Consider the following 7612-nt stretch of genomic DNA (forward strand, 5'->3'; position numbering starts at 1 on the left):
TTGAATATATGATTTTAAATACATTTATGTCATAAATAATAAATAATTAAATATACCCATTCTTTTTATACTTCTCCATAACCAAAATAATACTATATGTAAATTTTTATAGAAATTTTTTCTGGATCATATTGCCAAGCTATACCCATTGAAAATAATTCAATGTCCACTAACCTACCATTCAGGGTACAATTTCTACAAGGTCCTAAACATAAAAGAGAGGTATGAAGTAAAAACAAAATCTATTTCTAAAAGTTAATTCAAAATAAATACCTACTATAATTTTGTTTCATTACTTTCCTTTCATTTATAAAAGCATAGGCTATCTCAGCCATTAGGTTTAGCTATGTAATTTACTCATAATGTGTACTCATTTTAAATTTTGTAGTTAAGGTAGAACATAATCTCTACGGAGGACATTTTTTCTGGAGCATTTCATGCATAATCTCTGATAGTTTAAATATGTCCCTGATTTTGTTTGTATCTTGGGAATTTAGAATTCAGAAGTCAATACTAATTATTGGCAGTGTCTAGCACAGGTAGTATATCTAGAAAATGTTTATATTGTCAGGATATTGTGCTATTAAAATAAAAATCAGTAGTATAAGAAACTCCCATTAAAGTTAAACAGAACTATATTAATACTTGAATAATATCAAAATGGTACTTAATGTGTACAAATAATATTTCTTGCTTGGTATAGTAGCTCCAATAAAACTCATGCTCACAGCTTAATAAAGAATAGCTGTTTGGTAAAACAGATTGGGGAGAAATAAGGTGCTGTATGCTGTTTTAGATTTTAAGAATTAAATATGAACCTTGAATTAAATATGAACCTATGTACTCAGAAATAAGTTTTCGAATTGGACACATTTTAAATTCAAACTTATAGAAGCAGCATTTAACATGATAATTTAATATTGCATTCTGCTCAATCCCTAGATTTATATTTTCTTTCCAATTTAAATTACATAATAAGCAAACCAAAGACATATTAAAACTAAAATAAGTATAATCCACATTTTGACAATGCCTTTGAAATTTTCAAAATGTGCAACCTCCATTTTTTTATTTATGCATATATGTTTCCATATAGCTTAAATGTGAAATGTAGAAATGAAAATTTGCCATATAAGTGAACTATATAAAGAAACAAAAATTCCATATTTTTAGAGCATTATTTGTGTGTATGATTTTACCAGTTACCACACTAGTAGTTTAGCAGGCAGAGGGAAGTGTTAACATCTGAGAAAGATCAGGAACTGGCTAAGAGCAAAATATCATCGTTCCACTTTTGGTATTGATCAATTGTCCTCAGGAAAGAAAACTTCCTTAAGCCACACATTTCTCATTTTATAACTAGAGAGAGAGTTAGCAAGGACAGTAGTGAAGTGGGGGAAAAAATAAATGATGGTAGAGAATGGATAGAAAACACAGGCCCAAGTAACAAAAAAATTCTACGAAGTCATCTCTTTTAGTCATTTGAGATTGTCCTGGACCAGACTAAATCCTCGACATGGTTTCCATGAGGGAAGATGCATTTCTAATTTCAAATTTGTATTTGTCACTGCTAGTTAACCGAAATCCTGAATCCAAAGAGGAACTCATGTAAGGGAAATTGTAAAGGAATAAATGAGCACAGCATCTATGTGCAAACTCACCTCCTATTCAGCAGCCTGTCCAGCACAGTTGGTGGCATCAGGAAGACTTTTTCCAAGAACCCAGCCCTCAACTACAATGAGTGCTTTGGGGACAGTTTCCCCTTAAGGAGAGTCTTCAGTTTGGCTGACTCAGCTCTACTCCTAGCCTGCCATTTTAGCAACACTACAATGTCACTGCCTCTTAGTGACTCTCAGGCAGTCAGGAAAGTGAAGTTGGGCATCTTGAAAAGCAGGTTACTTTCACTATTTTTGCTATAAATATTACCACTTTTGACAGTTAACTAAATGGTTTTATCAGCAAATCCACTTGTATGGTGTAGACAAGAGGACAATTCACTGTTCAAAAGTGCAGATGATGCTTAAAATAACATCTAATTCTAAGCCCCCAAAGAATAGAAATATACTGCTTGTTTTGTCCTCTCCAGAAATATTTAAATAATAAATTTTCCCCAATACATTATATGTTATAATATGTACTATATTATATATTACACTGTATATATGCTATAATGTTTAAATATTCAGTGACTTCATTAATTCCTTATATTCCAATCTCAGCTTTCAAGAAGCCTTCAAAAAAATGAAAGTTAAATAATCAACAATATATACAATCAAAGCACTGAAATAACTTCACCAGACACAATCTTTTGCCATCCTAGGAATCCTCTCCTTTTGGATAACTAAAAGGGTTAACACTGTTCTCCCTGCCCACAAAACTACCTGTGGTGGTATTGATACTCCAAAGAACCTTGCATAATGTTTTGAAAAATCAAGACCAATCTCAATCTGAAGAATTTCATGTGAGAGACAGCATCTAAAAAATTCTACCCTTTTAAAAAATTTTTTCATTACAATACTTATTATACATATAGAGCACTATTTTTCGTATCACTGTACATACAGTATGTTCACACCAACTTATGTCATTATACATGTACTCTTTTTTTGCATTACAATTCTTAATACACATATATACCACAGTTTTTCATATCTCTGTTTGTATATAAGGTATGTTGGCCTCAAATTCAAATCTTCATACATGTACTTTGTATAATGATGCCCATCACATTCCACCATCCTTGTTAATCCTCTTCCCCTTCCTTTTCCCTCCCACCCATCTTCCCTATCTAGAATTCATCTAATCTTCCCATGATCTCCCTCCCTACTCCACTATGAAATACTTCCCTTTTTTTGTGGTTGTCTCCACTTGTTCAACCTATAGCTTTTATTAGAAATTGTGATCCATATATAAATATCTAGGAAAGTAACACTAGCCACTTTAAGCCTAATAGTATTAATAATAATATAAATAAGCACAGAATTAGGAATCATCATTTCAAATATAGTCTTTACAAAGAAAAGCAAAAATCTCCTATATAAACTCACATAAGAAGGAAAGATGAAAAGAAAAAAAAGAGTCATGGCCCTTACATGTTTACAACCACATTGAGATGGTAAGGCTTTTATGTGAAAAGTTGACTAACATGAAGAATAAAGAAATTGTTAACAAATATACTTTTAAAAAAGCCCACAAGGATTAATGGAGTTAAATAAACTTTGGAGAAAATACAGTTTGACTTTTATGTACTTCCATATACAAAAACTAATCTGAGATGGACATAGGCAAAATGTAAAGTCAAAACTAAAATCTTCCAGAAAAAAAACATAGGACATTATATCTGTGCTCTACTGTCAATCAGGACCCTTTAAAGAAGACATACAAAATGTTAGCCATGATGAAATAACATAATAAACTGTACTTCATCAAAATTAAAATTTCTTGTCACCAAGAAACAACATTAAGAAAGAATAAATAGGCATGCCACAGATTGGGAAATACATTACATTTATATACACACATATACATATGACACAGAGAATTATATCCACAATATATAAAGAACTCAAAAATCAACAATGGAAAGATAAACGACCCAATTAAAGATAGACTAAAAAGTTGAACAAATATTTCACAAAGACAATACACTAGTGATGAAGAAGAACATGTCAAAGTACTCAACATGTGGTCATCAGGGAAATGCAATAAAATAAATAGGCTTTAGTAAAAACGACTAATAACAAATTCTGGCAAGGATGTGTGAACAGCAGGAACTCACACATCTTTGGTGGGAGAGAACAATATCTGATCCCTTTTGAGAACTGTTTTTGTGATTTCATATAAACTTATCATACATCAAATATTTTCTAATTGGAAACAGCATGAATATGTGATGGGAAAATGGATAAGGATATTATCTTTGAAATGCACAAAAACAAACTAAAAGACACAAAAAGAGTGAACATAAGAGATGTTGTTTAAAAGAAACTAGACATATACACACCAAATACTGAGTAATATATGCGTGTGTGTGTGTGTGTATCTGTACACACACACACACATACACTAAGATATATATTATACATACACTAAGCTATGTATTATATTCATACTGAGATATATATATATATATATATATATATATATATATATATATATATCCAGAACAATTCAGAAAGGAAGCAGGGAGTTAACTTAAAAAGAATGCAAAGAAATATTCTAGAGTGATGTAAATCTAATCTTTGTCTGAGTGTGGTTTTACTGGTGTATATAATCATTAAAACTTATAAAACAAACTGCATGTGGAGGCACACACCTGTAATCCCATTGGCTCAGGAGGCTGAGGCAGGAGGATCACAAGTTCAAAACCAGCCTCAGCAACTTAGACAGGCCTTAGGCAGCTTAGCGATATCCCTTCTCTAAATAAAACATTTTTTTAAAGGGCTGGGGATGTGCCTTAGTAGTTAAGTGCCCTGGGGTTCAATCCCCAACAAAACAACAACATTAACAAACAACTCATAAAACTAAGCACTTAAGAGCTTTCTTTCTATATTGCTGAGTGAACATCAGAAATATATATTTTAGTGGACAAAAAGTGAAATATATATTAACATTACATATAATGGGATATACTATATAGATTGAGATTTGTTTTTATGATAGGTCTTAAAGAAAAAAATGGCATAGTAGAATGTAGCCACCATATGGGTAAATAAGCAAGAAATATTCAGATACTATAAAGCTTAAGTTAAAAGAGAAGCGAAGGCATCCTCTTACTGCCTACTAAGGTAATACTCTAGCTATGATTCTGAACTTTGCAAGTGTTGTTTCACACTTATATAAAATACTTTAAGACTCCTTTGCTCATTTTAATCTCTGTCTACAGATATATTTTTCCCAAACATTGTGTGGCTGTTTTCTTCTTTTATACCAAAGCATCCACAATTTCGTCAGGACCTAAATTGAAACCACAAGTTACATCCTCTAAATTTCCCAAGATTTTATGACCTGCCTTTGTAATTTTATAATACAAATGTTGGCTAACCTATTGCTTCTATTTCAATTTTTTTTAATGATATGAGAGTCGACTCTTCTGTGTTTGAAATGTGTTAGCCATATGATACCTGCACACTCAGGCATGCACAAAGACTTGCTAGGAAATGTTGTGAATTTTCACAACTGCCGATAGTACTGCCAGATGTAGACACACCACTTTTATTTTGCAGAACAGCTTCACTTAGGATTCTTCCATCAACACTTGTATTGGATCTAGTCTTTATAAATATTGAGCAGAAGGAAGAATTATACAACAGTCTGTTTAAGGTAGAAAGCAGATGAAGCATATTCTCACCTAAATATGGAGAAAGTGCAAAGATTCACAGCTTGAGTCTCTGAAATTGTAAAATAGATCTGAGAACAGTTTATCTACATTCAGTGAGCATCTATTTACCAGCCACTTAATGGGTCCCCTGGGAAAATTAATTTTCCAGGTTTTTAAGACATTACAGGGTTATTTAAGTATTAAAGTAATTATTCAAGTGAGCGTGACTGTTCACAGAATTAAGTAAAGTGTTTTCTAATCTAATAGACAGACATCCAATCACATTTCTGAGAACTATTAGAAATGTGGCATTCCAAAGAAGTTTCTACTTCACCTTGAAGCAATTTAAATTGAGGGACCTTTGCTTCAGACTCTGCAATACTAAGAAGATTATTCAGTTTATCAATGCTGTTTGAAATTACTTTCAGAAACAGAGAACATTTTTCAGTGACCTAGTTTATTTTTAAAAATTCACAATGGTAAGAGATAAACCTGATGTGCAGGTTAAGCCTGCTGTGTTCTGAGAGAGCCTAAGGCTGTCTCAACAGTCTATCTATATCTGCCAACTCACTTGTTTTCCCTACGTTTCTTAATCTAGTGAGGACTTCTTTTTTTATAAGGGCTATAATGTATCCTATGCTAATAATTATAGTATCTGTTTATATTCCAAGTAAGAAATAAACAAATATAAATTTAAACCATTGTCTATATTGACTGCAAATGCATAAAACCTGAATTAAAGGAGCAATTATTTACATGGAGACATTTTATAATAGAAATATGAAATATGTTAGTAAAATCAAATTTGCATGCAGACAAGAACGTAATTAGCACACTTAAGCAGTCTTGTGATATCTGGTCAGGAAGTAAATAGCAATCAAGTCAAATTGATTGCTATGGAAGTGAAGGGAAAAAGGAACCTGTAAATGAAATTCAAGTGAAAGGAACTTACTAGGCTGCATAACAAATATCAATCAAACTAAATCGATTGCTAGGGAATAAGAGCATTAACAAGGCAATCAGGAGAACTCCAAGCCTGTGCAACATAAAATCTCCCGAATTAGAGAAAGTTGAACAAGCAAATTGGTGAACGACTTAAGTTAATAACAAAACATGAGCTCACCCTGGCCTTGGAATATTTACTAGGAAATAAAATGAAGTCGGCTTTCTAATTTCAGGAGAAAGAAGATGACACAGAAAACCACTTTTTTAATGGCCTTCCCTGCCATTTTCTGCCTTTCCAGGCCTTCCTGAAGTCAAGTGAAGCACATTCTAGTGACTCAGCTCTTCCATCACTGTCCTTTCTCATCAGGGCCGGGAAATAATTAGCAATTTGAATACAGTCACCCACCAGACTCAAAGAAACAGCAATTTTGGTCCTCATTAATCTTCTCATGTAGAAGAGGAAAGATACTTTTTCATCAAGTGGGGATGTTTTTAAATCAGTCATTTTCCTAACTAAGAGTGAAAACTGCAATTGAAGAAATACAGGGAAGAAAAAATTAGGTTTGGGGTTCTCTAACTGTTCTAGGGGTACCTGGCTTTGTGGTACTCATCAGAGGCTTAGCCATCAATTGATTTCAAATACTAACTTCTTAAATCTTTGAATAGACTACATCTGCGATGGTATATTTCTCAATAAATATTTCAAATAATAGAAGTTTACAACTCATATAGCCCAATAACATTTAAAAAAAAAATTATTCAGATAGAAGCATCTAATTGAACTGCAAGAAGACCATCAGTAGCAGACAGGGTCCCTGTTCTGAAGATGGCATCAACTTCCCATCATGCTACCCTGAATGAATGCTGAGCAAATCTGATAATGTGACATTCTTAGTGAGTGAAAATGTGCCCCTTCCCAAAAAGTCTCCTCGAGAGTCAAATGGGGTGTGGAGTTTGAAGGAATACATTAAATTAGCACTAAAAAAAAAAGTTATTCAAAATGAAAAAATGTACTCTGAAGATTTCTAGAATTCCAGAACGTATTTTTTGAAAATAATGGATGAATACAAGAACAAAGGTAGGAGTGTTTTTGAACAGTTTGAAACACATTCTCAATATTTATTCATAATAAAAGACGTGCTTGCCAAAGCTTAATATTGTTTTTAGCCATCTGTGAAAGAGAAGCTGTGCTATGTACTATTTTTTCCAATTTATAATATTCAAGCATCAATTATTTTTCTTGAAATAACTAAAAATTTGTAAGAAAAACAGGACCACACACTAAGAAAACAACCAGGATCTAACACATATATCCATTATACTTCAACTACCTTAAAGTTCTCAGAA

The sequence above is a fragment of the Marmota monax genome, unplaced genomic scaffold, assembly GCF_021218885.2.
Source record: "Marmota monax isolate L192 unplaced genomic scaffold, Marmota_monax_Labrador192_F-V1.1 WCK01_AAM20220418_F8-fsc00165, whole genome shotgun sequence".
NCBI classification, from domain to species: Eukaryota; Metazoa; Chordata; class Mammalia; order Rodentia; family Sciuridae; genus Marmota; species Marmota monax.